General features: G+C 30.6%; 1 pseudogene; it reads left to right on the top strand.

Moving 5' to 3' along the window:
* The first annotated feature begins 557 nt into the window (after positions 1-557).
* Positions 558-4,840, top strand: LOC132734170 (5-hydroxytryptamine receptor-like; annotated as a pseudogene).
* Positions 4,841-13,591: the final 8,751 nt, after the last annotated feature.

Genomic DNA, 13,591 nt, shown 5'->3' with positions numbered 1-13,591 from the left:
TTTTTGGACATTTTGATTATTTTTCCAATATTTTTCTCGTAAATTAACAAAATTGGAAACATTTTAGACAGAAGAACATTAGAAATTTTGATTGTTATTTCTTAATGTATTCTTCTTAATAGTTATTTGTTACTATTTTCAGAAGGAGAAAAAACAATTTTACAACTGTGGCTACATAACATGAAGAGATCTGGAATTGATGGAAGGTTTATTAGACGGGCATAAAACAGAGCTCTTGTGATAACGAAGTTTATCAAAGATATGGAAAATTGTACATTAAATTACCTAGTTTAGGATATACCCCAAAATTTGGAGCATAACCGAAGAAGTGCCTAGGAACATTTACTGTCACCGTTTTGACGTTTAATGTGACTGCTAATTGCCCCTATTATTTGGCGATTTTAACAGCAGCACTGAATTGTTGAATACTACTTAATGGAACAAACGGGACAAACCGGGGATTAACACGTCTATTGAGGACGCGCACGTGCAATTTTCACCACGTTCCAAAGTATGATACCCGGTAATGGTGATATTATGTATTCTATTGGCGCTTCATGATTCTTGCGACCAATTTTATGGGGAAATGTTTTTGTAATAGCGGCAGTAATTCTTGAAAGAAGTTTGCAAGGAGTTTCAAATTATTTGATATTGTCCTTGGCAGTGACGGACCTTCTGGTGGCTGTGTGTGTGATGCCACTAAGTCTGGTTTATGAAATCAGTGTATTCTGGTATCTAGGTAACACAATTTGTGATTTTTGGATCTCTGTTGATGTCCTGTGCTGTACGGCATCAATTCTTCACCTCGTCGCTATATCATTGGACAGGTTTTGGGGCGTATCAAACATAGATTATATTCGAAGACGCAGTGCTAAACAAATTCTAAAAATGATTGCAGTTTTTTTGGTTGTCGCCTTTGGGCTTTTATCTTTTACCCCCTTTGGGTTTGGAGGGAAAGAAGGGAAATAATACCCCAGAAAAATACGGCATATGCTTTGTTTCAGTCAAAATTTTAAGTGTTTTACATTTTTTTCTAAACCGTGGGGCGTTTCCCTTTTGCCCGCTTTTTCCCTTAAGGGTTTTTTTAAATTTTTTAAGATTTTAATATGGTTGTCGAACTCGTATTGGAAAAAAAAAATTTTGGGGGGAGGAATAAACCTCTCCCGAGAAAATGTAACATGTGGGGATATGAAAAGTTAAAAATAGAATTTCCGTCGCTAAGTGACGTGATGGTTTTATACAGTGTGAAAAGGGTTTTCTAGGGCCCCTTTAAACAAACGGCGTTAAACGAAGAAATGCAAATGTCAGAATGTGAGACGAAAGCGCCACATGTTAACAATGGCAGTTACCTGGCAGTGCCAAATGTCAGACCTATTTATATGAAAAGAACAAATGGGCACATGGATCAAATAGACTTAACTGATGTGACCAATGTAACGGAAATACCAAACTCCGAGGATATCAACAATACATCTCATCAAAACACCACAAAACATTCTGAAAACAACAATCACAAACATGACTTACTGAAACTAAAGAAGAAACGGCGTGAGGCGGACCGTAAAAGAAAAGATAAAATGGAAATGAAGCGCGAAAGAAAGGCTGCTAAAGTGTTAGGAATTATCACTGGTGCTTTCGTTGCCTGCTGGCTCCCTTTTTTCGTATTAGCGGTGTTGGCCCCATTTTGTGCAGAACATTGTAACATCCCGGACACACTGTTCAGCTTCTGTTTATGGCTTGGCTATTTTAACTCGTCATTAAATCCTATATTATATACGATATTCAACCCTTCTTTCCGCAAAGCCTTTCATAAGATTATTTACGGTAAATACCGGATAAGAGATTGATACTTGTTTTTAAATGCATCTCATATATCATGTATTAATGCAACATAATACATTTCAGGAACATTATGCCCCAGAAACGAATATATTTTAACTTCAGTCTTTATAAACGGAATATATGAGATTTAGAACATTTAAATAATACTTTTAGAGCATGTAATATGTTTGTTAACTGAAAAGTAGTGTATAATAAAGGAAGCGAAATGTACACAAAGTCGTATTTTGACTTGCACACAAAATACTTTATTACTATAAATGCACTAATAACAAAAAGGTAACAGAATAAAATATTGGACAATCAGTTACTATAAAAGTATATCAAAAATGAAAAAAAAAACTTTTGAGAAATAAAAAATAAAATCTTTTTTGGGGCATAATTGACCTATTAATGCAAAGATGTGAATTGTACCATAAATCAAAATAATAACTCTCAAAACATCGAGAAATCCTTGCAATTGAGATTTTTAAGATGTTCTGGTGCATATGAAGCCTTAACTTTAAAATAAATATATGTTCTTGAATGTTCTTCTTATGTGTCAAACACTCAATTCATCAAGGCGGCATCTTGTTTACCTCATTTTCATGCCTCAAAACAATATGTATACCAAATGTATGGTATGCATATACAATATTGTGTGTGTAATTAAGTACACATGCATTATTTTTGTGTTATATACATATTTTTAAGATCATAGTCAAAGGTTGTAATCATTATTTTTTCATTTGTTTCCAGACGTTAAATGTATATTTTTTATTATTTTTTTCAATGGTTAAATGTTCCCTATTTCATTATTGAAATTTATACTGCAACCTCATTTTGACGTTATAAATTGTCCGTGTAGTTTGTATTGTTCATTAAAAATAGGCCTTTTTGATATTCATATGGGGATTTTTTATAACTAATCAAAATTGCCGAAATATGGAACGAAATATTAACTTCCATTTTCAGTTGTTTTTCTGTTTAATTTTAAGGGAAAGCATTTATGTACAAAATTTCTCATAGACAGATAGTGATGGGCTCGTGAAACTTGTTAAAATGGAGATGTGAAAATTACTATCATGGTTTTTATTTATAACAGTTTCTGTGAATTTTGAGCATGCCGCCAGATTTGTGTTTTTTACAAAATCTCTACTAAGGTTCAAAATCTTAGAAAACATGAAATTATTAGACAGATCAACTAGGGAACCGAAAACGGGAAAATGCAAAAGGGAATAAATAAAATTCTTCATTTTTCAATTCATTTTTCATTTTTTTTTCTTTTTCTTTTATTTCTTTGTGATTCTTAGCACGATTGGTGCATAAATGGTTTCAAAACTTTTCATTTCTGGGTCATGATTTACAATTAGAACAAATATTCTGAAAAACAAAAACAGAGTGATCGAATAATCAGAATTTTGTACACAAGTTATTTGGCCAAGACCTACATTAAATGGAATTTTCATCTCGGAAACATAATTTTTTCCAGTCCCGTAATGTCAATAGGCAGTGGAGTCCCTCAAACAGTGATTTTGATTTTTTAGAATGCCGCCAAATTTGTGTTTTTAAAACATAATTAGTGTCTTAATTTAATTATATTTTTCATATTGATTATTTCAAGAACATGTATAACATGTTTTTGATCTTATGATATTTTATTTATTAATTTATTTATTTGTAAAAGAGATGGCTCGTTTACGTGGAAGTTGCGGCCTAGCATCTGTTTATTATAGCTGTTTATTTTGAGTTGTTTGTAACTTTGGAGAAAGTACAACAAAACAATTAAGTTTTATTAACATTTTTACTGACAGTTTTTCAATTCTACTTTATTTTCCTCCAGTAACTTGAAATGAAACGTTGACAAATATATTTATTAGCAAATCATGGCGATTGTTGGTAGTTTGAAATATTTTCGATTTAGGTCTTAATATAAGTATTTAAAAACAGCCTTTGAAATATTGCTTCCCTTTGTTTTATCTTCGTTAAATCAGTTTTTCTAAAGGTTAAAAAAAATTTAAGAGAAATCGTTTCATATAACTGTAAAATCAAAAGAATTAAGGTGTAAAATGAAATTTGTCGCCGATAAAATACATAAAAAATAATGAAACCCCTAAATATCCCTAATCTATTGGTCCGCGCTCTAAATGTAAATTAGTAAAGCGGAGGATTCATTTCCCAATCTGCTATTTTTAGAAACAAACGTCACTGCGCGCTATAAATAGCTACCGGGGCGCTGTTTTGAAGAAGGCTTAACGATTATATGATGCACTTTTCATAGGTGATAGTACTGAAATACTTACTTCGAAACAATGCAGAACTTTTTTTCCCCAACAAAAAAAAAATCTGAAGGCCGCTTTAAAGAAAATATGTTAATAAAGTTTCAATCGTAATATCGTGCCGCTAGTCTTTTTAATATAGTATATAATGCTGTAATAAAGACTGCGTTATAATAGATGAACAGTGTACTGTTAAGAAAAACACAAAAAAACACCGGATTATATTTTAGTAGAAATTCATTTTTTGACGTTATATCTGACGTAATTATTGCATGTTGAGGTGTAACTTGACCTAAGAATTTATATTTTTATAATCATATGCACTCTAATGTCTTCGTTTTTTGTTAAATCAGGAAACACTGCAAACCGTGTTAATTGAGGGTTTTCTCATTTTTCGGGATTATAATTAAGCGGGTTGCCCTTTCTTGAATTTTTATTTTGTTCCTGTTGATTTTTTTTATTCTTAAGTTAGTATGAATATGATGTGAGACAATACACAGTTTACCCTTTACTTATTATATTCAAAATGGACGTGAAGAAGATATCTTTATTTTTTGTATCTTTCATTTTATCTTTCAGTACCAATTTGACCATTAAATATTTGATTTTTTATATGCTAAAACAGTGGACATTTGATTTTGTGTAACACTTCGGTTGTTCTATATACATAAATAACTTTGCATAACATTTAATCACTCTGAAGATTTTAATTTATTTTAACGAATATATTTTTTCTTGATATTTGTAGGTTTTGTGTTCATGATATAAATTGTTTTACCGTTATGATGTCAGTTTAAGTCATTTTTTTATTATATAAAAATATAGCATTTTAAAGATTTGTTTTAATCAATAAATGGTAAGAAAAATAAGAATGTGTTTAGTGTTGTTTCCCACATCCATCAGAAACGGAGGGCTTTTCTTGGCGATTGCCCGTCTGTCAATCCGTCTGCCCGCCCGTCCGTCTTTCCGAACCAACATAAAATGGTCTATGAGCTTCATATCCTTCATAGTTATAGTTAAAAAATAAGGAAACCACCACCCTTAACGTTTGGTTTTAAGTTGGGATTTTCACGGGTTTGTGTGACAAAAGTCACATAAAGATCAAAGAAAAATATTGGTTCGAGTGTCCGTCCGTCTGTTTGTCCGCCGTCCGCCAATCTGTCACAATTCAACAGGAGCATAACATTTATTTAAACTAATTACAATTATGGAATCCTATTTGAACATTTTTATTTGTTTAGTGGTTTAGTAGAAATGCAGTGCTAAGAAGTATTGTTTGATAAATTATATATTTTACCTTTGTGCATAACTCAAAAAGAAATAGAGGTGTAAACTTAAACTCTGGTGAGAAAGACGGCATAACATAAATAAGCAACTAATGTATCAATTTCAAACTTCACAGAATAATGGCAACAGATATATTTCATGCATTGCAGTACATGCATAATTATTGAGTCGTTTAAAAAATACACAGTTTTTTTGAAAAGCACAAAAATTATGAACCATATGGCAAAATACGAGTTGTTTTTGTATTTGTACAATAATTAAATATTTATAAAAAAGATGTTAATGCCATTTTTTAAATGTATAACAGTTACCATTCCAATTAGTCTAACAATTTTTGTGTGGGTGTGCTAAATGGTGCCCCTCCGTGCACTATTTCAGGCACTGAAATGGGAACAACATCAGCGATTACCATGCTTTTGTTAAAAAACATATTATTAAGATATTATCAGATATGCTTTCGCTATCAAGATTATGTTTGCATATCGTTCATAGAATTAGAATTAGGTGTTCGCGCGATTACACAGCATCTGAATCTTACAGAGACACAAAGTCACCGTTTTAAAATTAGATAAGTTGCGTTATCTTGTAGTTTGATATATGTATCTTTGATAATGAATTATTTAGTTTGCTCTGTCCGTGGAGGTCTTGAAAATTAATTGAAATAAACATATTTGTTCTGTAAAAATGATCAATCATTGTATAAAAGCAATTTTTCTTCATTACAACCCGTCCATTCCTTGATTTACATAACAGTGGTATATATTAATAATATATGTTTTTACCATAAACAAACTATTGAAATTGATGATGATATCGCCCACCCTACTTCGTGCCTTTCCAAACAAAAATATTAAAGCAGTTTCAAGGATTTGGCAATTTGCCAAATTTATCAGGAATTATTAATGATTACGATAATGAAATAGAATTCTTTTACGAGTACAATAATAATAATATGTCACCACCACTATTTGAATAACAAAACTTATATGAGTGTGTGTCAATAAGCGTTAAGCTTCCTACACAATTGATCTAAAATAAATTTTGTGTAAACCAAACCTAATATGAAAATATTGTATATTGGAATGGTATAAATCTTATCAAGTTTTCTGTTAATGCTAGAATTTGATTACTTTTTGAAAGTATGAATAAATACATCTTTCGTCGTCAATATGTCTGCCAAATTAAACAGCAATTGTAAATGCGCTACCGCGTCACTCTAGATAAAAAGTACATGAGACCCGTATGGGAATAATGGTACCTGTGTAAGCGATAAAGACCTCACATTCTGAAGTACCAACCAATATAGGTCCTTATTTTTATATACAGTATAATTATGGTAAGGTGCGAACATATTTATAATCTTACTAATTTTATATACCGTTAAAGCAACACGCTTTTAGATTCATGCTAATTTTCATGAAATTTAAATAATTAAATAGGATACAATTTGCTTAAAGTTAGACATTAATCGTCATCACTGATATAATTTACCTAAAATGCATCCAAACATGTAGAAAAAAGTCTTTACTTCGTCACCAACGAGGGATAGATATGATTTTTAAATCTAAATAGCGTCAAATTATAAGAACTTTTTCGGACGAAGTCCGTCTTTTATCAGATTAACTTTCTGTAAAATTAACTGTTCATAGGTCATTTGAAAATTACAAACTGAAATCGGTTAATCTCATCGGTCATTCTTTAATAAAATGTTATGGACAGTTCTAACACTTCTTAAATAAAATTTAAAGAATAGCTCTAAGGTAAAATGTAAGGGGTAGTTTTGTCATTTTAAAATAATTTGTAACGAATAGTTAAGGAACACATTAAATAGAAGCTCCTTTTGAAAAATCATCATTATCAAAATGCTGTGATTTGATTATAATGTTTACAAAATGGGTATTTTCTTAACTGCAAGAAATAATTATAATGTCATTGTTATGCAAGCATTGCTTTTCTTTTGTATTGAAAACTTAGAAATTTTGCATGTTAACTAGTTTAACTTCGGCCGAGTATCTGTTTAAAGATAGTACTTCTTGTTTTTACTATTTCATATACCTTTGTTTTATCTAATATCTGAATATATTTTCGCATTTGCTGACCTGTGCCTCCTACAGACAAGTGGAATGATGGTAATTTAAGTGGACCTATCCTTCAACCTCTAACATTTTATTGTTTCGTGAAAACATAAAGGTGCTAAAACAGTTTGCACATACAAACAAAATTAAAGTGACATACAAGAATTTGGCAGACAGAAGTCAACAAAATGGATCGCATGTTAGAAGATTATCTCAGCGTTTTGCTGCTCATTCCAACCATTTGCGTAGGAGTACTCCTGTCTTTATTGCAGCATTTAAAAACGGCCAAGGTCAAAGCCAGTCAGACCACGATATGATGATGTAAAAACTTTAATTGTAACAATGACGATATGATTTTTGACTTGCCTCCAAAAATGTTTCATCATTCATATGATGTCATATTTAATATATACGAAGACGTGTTGGAGTTTTGTGCGAATAGAATGTGTAGTCTTTCATTGATAGACTTCATACTAAGTAGCCTTCAATAATGTATAAAATCGTTCTTCGGAGCCTTCGCGCTACTATTGCATTTCAAATAATAAAGTGGTATATGTCTAAAATATATAAAAGAATCGTATCAAACTGTTGAAAAGTAGCGTTCATATATTTACAATGTTTGTAGTAATAGGAATCTAAAGGAGTTACACCATCTTTCATAGAAATATTATGTTACCTCTGATTGATCTGATAGATGTTCTACACCATCCTTCAGAGAACCAACTAAAGGTGAGAAAAATAAATCTTCAATATATCAAACTTGAGAAAATATAAACATAGTTTAAGAAATGTATAAATAAAATCCACAATCCATGTGAAACTTTCAATGGAATCTGCAAAACACGAGTGACATATTTTACTACTGAAGATATATATGATAATTCAAGAAATGTATAACAACAATATGCAGAATTCATGAGAAACTGCGAATGTATGTGTTTTCTACAAACATATGACAGATTTACAATTTTAATCAGCAAAATTCTACCCAGCCATTAAAATTATTTTTTGCATATATTGACACATTATAAGTTATATTATTTGTGTGTGTGTGTGTTGGCTTTTGAAACTATTTTGACCCATGCGCTAAATGCCTTGATGTTGATAGAAGATTTTACAAATATGGAGGCATGCTGCTTTAACTTAAACCATTTAATTGTCATTCAAGCAATTTTCATGAAACTCTCACGGCACTTCATAAATAGAGTCATTCTGTGCCATACCAATTGATGGATTGAATATGAATTAAGTTGATAAATATTTAATGTTTAAAAATGTTAATAACCAGACAGTAAATAATGTCTTATGCCATGTTAATGTACATATTTGCAGTTTAATAATCTCATTGTTTTCCAATCAACAAATTGTTCACATCAAGTCACAACCTTCTGCTGGTCATTGATTTTACCATTACGTTGTCAGAATCAGGTAGTTTAATGACAAATCTCTCCTGGGGGTAAACAAAATGTTCAAATATAACTAAAACATTATTTCAAGTGTTTCTCCAAGTGCATGTTAATTTACGTCAATGACAGAAGAATTACTGTAATGAATGTCAAATACTTTACTAAATATTTTATTGATTGCATTTTGAAAAAAATGCAATTTCTGCTGCCCACTTCCCAAACGCTTGATCAAATGAAAGGCATTAAATGTCGACAACTATAATTATTTTTTTACAATTTATTAATTTCAGATATACATTTCATATCACAGATCAAGGAAGATATAAAAGGTGTTATTGAAATACATCAATGAGTAATGCCCCTTGGTGGCTATTTCACAGCGAAGACAGATTGATATGTTAACATTATGTAAAAACACAATGTCTGGTAAAGTTTTTGCCGTACAGAACAACATGAACACCTCCTGTTTTTTCAAATATTGCTTAAATCCCCAATTCAAATACCCTGTGGCTGAAATGCCTAAAAATAACGAAGGTTATTCCTTTTGTTTTATGTAGTTACAAAAGGTGATGCTGCATAAACAAGGTTATCTTATAGTGCGATGGCTGATGTAATTTGGAGAGATTCGTGGAGTCACGTTTGTCTTCCTGAGGTAATTAGAGAGCTTCTTGTTTCCTTCGTATTGTCTTTGTGAAGGGTAAGACTCCCCAGATGGTACGGATGCTCCTGTGAAATTTAAACGAAGTAATTCCTATTTGACAAGATGTATGCAATGCTGTTACGGAAAACAATATAGATACAATAATTCGTTTTAATCTTTGACATTTTTGGCAAGTGGTGCAAGTGTTTTTCTTAAGTTTTTAGTACATAACCCTGACAGATGCAAGTCAAAACAGCCCAATTTCAATAAGATAAAAGTAATTTTGCAAGCGACATTATATTTTTATCATATTTAACAAACTAGTATTTCAAATTAATAGAAATTAATTTCAGTTAGTAAAATAAATAATTCTAAATAAGAGATTTAAATAATTATCACAATTTCAAAATGTGTTTATTAATGTAAAATAAATGTTGTATCAACCTGATCACATACGTTGAGCAAGTAATAAAATCACCACAAAACAGAAAACATGTCATGTATAATTGTTATATTTTTGACGTATCAAGTTAATTATTTCAATAACGATCGCAAAATACCATTGAATAGAAAACTGTTTATTATTTATTCAAATCTACCGAAAATTAGATGTATTTTGTTATTGATTAGCGCAACAACAATGATATATATAAAAAGTGGCATCATAGATGAAAGAAAGAAAACTAGCCTGTGATCATCTGTCATTCATGATATACAGCCTTCGGTATCAGGGTTCTGACAATGCTAGTCAATGTATTTATCGCTATGAGTTTCACATTTCTCTGTCAGTGTATCGTGCTGTCTTCTGTTGTTCCTTGATTTTAACAGTTCTGCACTAAATATCTCGTGTCAAACGCAAATTGGCACTTTAATGTGACGTTTAACGCAAGTTAAGAAGAAATAATCATGACTATCATCACTGAATGACATGTTTTTGCCTTGATTTGTTTGTACACATTAAACTTAGTGTGTCAAATGTTCTGTTGGACACTAAGTGTGCAGCAATATTCCTTTCTTTCAACGATTGCTTCGGGTGGTTTAATTAATCGATTTATTTGACTTTGTTTTGCAATGATTTCCTGTGCAGCAAACCTAGAAAAGAAATAGTAAAAACCTTTCATATTACTGTATTCTCTTATCCTCTTATGTGTTTGTGTATTCCTTTTCTAGTTAACCTCTAGTTTATATGGTTTACCTAAAGTTTATTCAAGTAAAGTTAGTTTTGGATTGACATTTATAAAGATCAGATATGTAAGGTATGAAATCAAAAGCTCTAAAATATGCCGTTCTTTCTACAAAAATCGATAAATGATAATGAAACGGTATCATTTCAAATGACTATCGAAATTATTATCGGTCAATTTTATTTAACATACAATATTTGGTATAGAATATTTTTCCGCAAACAAACTTTTATAATATAAGTTGCATTTAAAACAAATTTTACTTTGGATACTAGTGTATTGGTTAGAGAGTTAATTGTTACGTTTGCCGATTGAGTTGACATGTTTGTTTTTATACCAATTGCACAATCTCTCATGTTTAAATGATGTGGATTTTGTTATCTATATGAAATCGAAAGTTTTGATAGTGATTACTTCGTACACGTTATTTTTAACAATAATTGTGATAAAATTCGAAAATATGTCATTTAAATCACAATGAAAGAAAACTTTGCCCGTATAATGGTTGCACCGTCACTCTTAGTATCACAAAATGAGTCATTTAAGCGAATTCTATGTGTTGATGAAGTGCAAATAAAATGTCATGCAAGTACAAAGCCGTTAAAATTATATTTGTATCACAAGCAAATAAATTATTCAAAATATGATATGTTATCGCAGGAATGAGTTAATGAGACATTTAAATGTTAAGCTCAAAAGAACAGAGTGTTTTCGATACCATTTCTATGATGACGTCAACTTCAGTGCTACAACACTAGGCATGCTCTGAATTTTTTAAATTGATTACGCAAGATGTAAATGTCAGAGCATTCGAAAATACTTAATTTTTAATAAGCAATAAATAACAAGGACAATCAAAATTACACTGTTTTTACTCTGCGATCAGGAAATAAATTCACTCGGGAGCATAAAAGTATGTAAGGTGTGTATGAATAAAAAGGTGAGAAATTTTATACAAAATGCAGAGTAATATTTGAAAAGTGAACGTTGTGTCGCTGATAAAAGCAAGTGTAAACACAGAAATCTACAACGACGCCCAAACATCATGTTATCAATATGTCATAGAATAAGTTAGTTTATTTTCAATTCTTGTAGACAATAGTCATTTATTTCTATAGTTCTTCTGACAGGAAAAAGTATATACTTTGACAATTAACTTAATGCAGCTTTACAGATAACATGATGCATATGTGATTGCAAATAAACGAAATAATGCACGCATGATAATAATCAACTGATAATGCATGCGAAATTCACTATAAATGTTTGCTGTTGCATTTATGTTCTCGGAATGTTTATAACAACATTTTGGTCAATATTTCGATGGAGAGCATACCTAAAATTGGTTTCCATTACATTTAAGAAGTATTATAATTGCATTATCGTACAGAACCTAAAAACATTTTATGCAATAAACAAAATATGTTTTGAATACATATTGTCAAAATATGTAACTACAAATATATAAATTGTTTTTATAAGCAACTTTAAGTTTATCTTTATTGTACTACTTTATAGGTGAAATGAAAACTTCAACGATTGCAAACATTTTCTTTGGAAACGATAGATGAACAAAACATTTCCCTAGAGGTTTAGCGAAGATCAAAATATAAATTAAATTGACGAGTAATTTTGTTAATGCCAACAGAAACTGTCTCTGTGAATATGAGTACACTGGGAAAATATAACTTTGCTGACTTTTTTTTATAGAAAATGATCGTGAAGCTTAAATGAATTATCATAATAAAGACATACTAGTACATGCGATACTAGTTCAACAGCATAAGAAAGTATTTTTTATTTATTGTCATTGAGACTGACGATAAATTGCTTGTCATTGTCACTCAAATTTGCTATGTTGATATTTGCTCTTCACAATACCACGTATTGCTGTCACTCCTCTCAAATTGGCTATAAAATAGTTATATTCTCTTTAATATAACTCGAATGTGCTACGCTAATTTCTATTACTGTTCAGAGTCACTCCACTCAAATTTGCAAGGTTAATAGTTATTTGCTTATCACAATCAGCCATATTGATATATCAATAGTTATTTGTTGTTCAGAGTCACTGCCGTCGATTTGACAGTTTCGCAAAGTATTGAAAGTACCTAACTTTTATATTTCTCCGTTGTTAATTGAAAATACTTGCGGACTTTTTTATCAAAACAACCAATAATTTACGTACATTGGAAAAAAATATCTTTTTCCGTATTCGCCGCTTTTTTATGAATGTACATGAAAAATATGTATTTGCCATGGCACAAATTATTTCCAATGGCAAATTTGCAATTAGAAATCGTAATTCAAACAATTATATGAGACAATGTAATTTGTGTTTTAAGACATAACGTTTTAACTATAATTATATCTTTCAAATGTTTATTGCGCATTATATAGTTATTTTTGAGTAACGCTTATTGTTCAGGTGGTTGTGTTTTTATATATATTTAATTATGAATATATAAATTTAAGATGTTTGCCGGAACACATATATTAACAACAAAGAAATTCATAGAATCTAATGAATAAATAAGACATGTAAGAGACTGTATCATATTCCTTGGAAAATTATTTAAAGATTACAGTGTCTGGAGGTTTCAAATAATTACCAGGAAGTAAGGGATGTTTGATCCGAGATACTGACTTGAGGGAAGGTGGATTTTAGCAAGGAAAATCAAGAGATTTCGGGGGGAGGGGAACAAGTGACCTAATTTGATTTATTTTCTAATGAGAATAATAAGCCGGAATAGTTTGTAAAACATATTCATCTAAAAGGATACCTTTTAAAGAACATAAAAGCGGATAATATAATCATCAAAGGACGAAATGGTTGAAATTAAATTTTACACGTCATTTTATTAACTTAGTTTAATTCTGATTTGTCTAATGGTTAATATTA

Source organism: Ruditapes philippinarum, unplaced genomic scaffold (genome assembly GCF_026571515.1).
Source record: "Ruditapes philippinarum isolate M1 unplaced genomic scaffold, ASM2657151v2 ctg4716_1_1_1_1, whole genome shotgun sequence".
Lineage (NCBI taxonomy): Eukaryota > Metazoa > Mollusca > Bivalvia > Venerida > Veneridae > Ruditapes > Ruditapes philippinarum.
The sequence above is the reverse complement of the archived record's forward strand: the minus strand, read 5'-3'. Positions and strand labels throughout refer to the sequence as shown.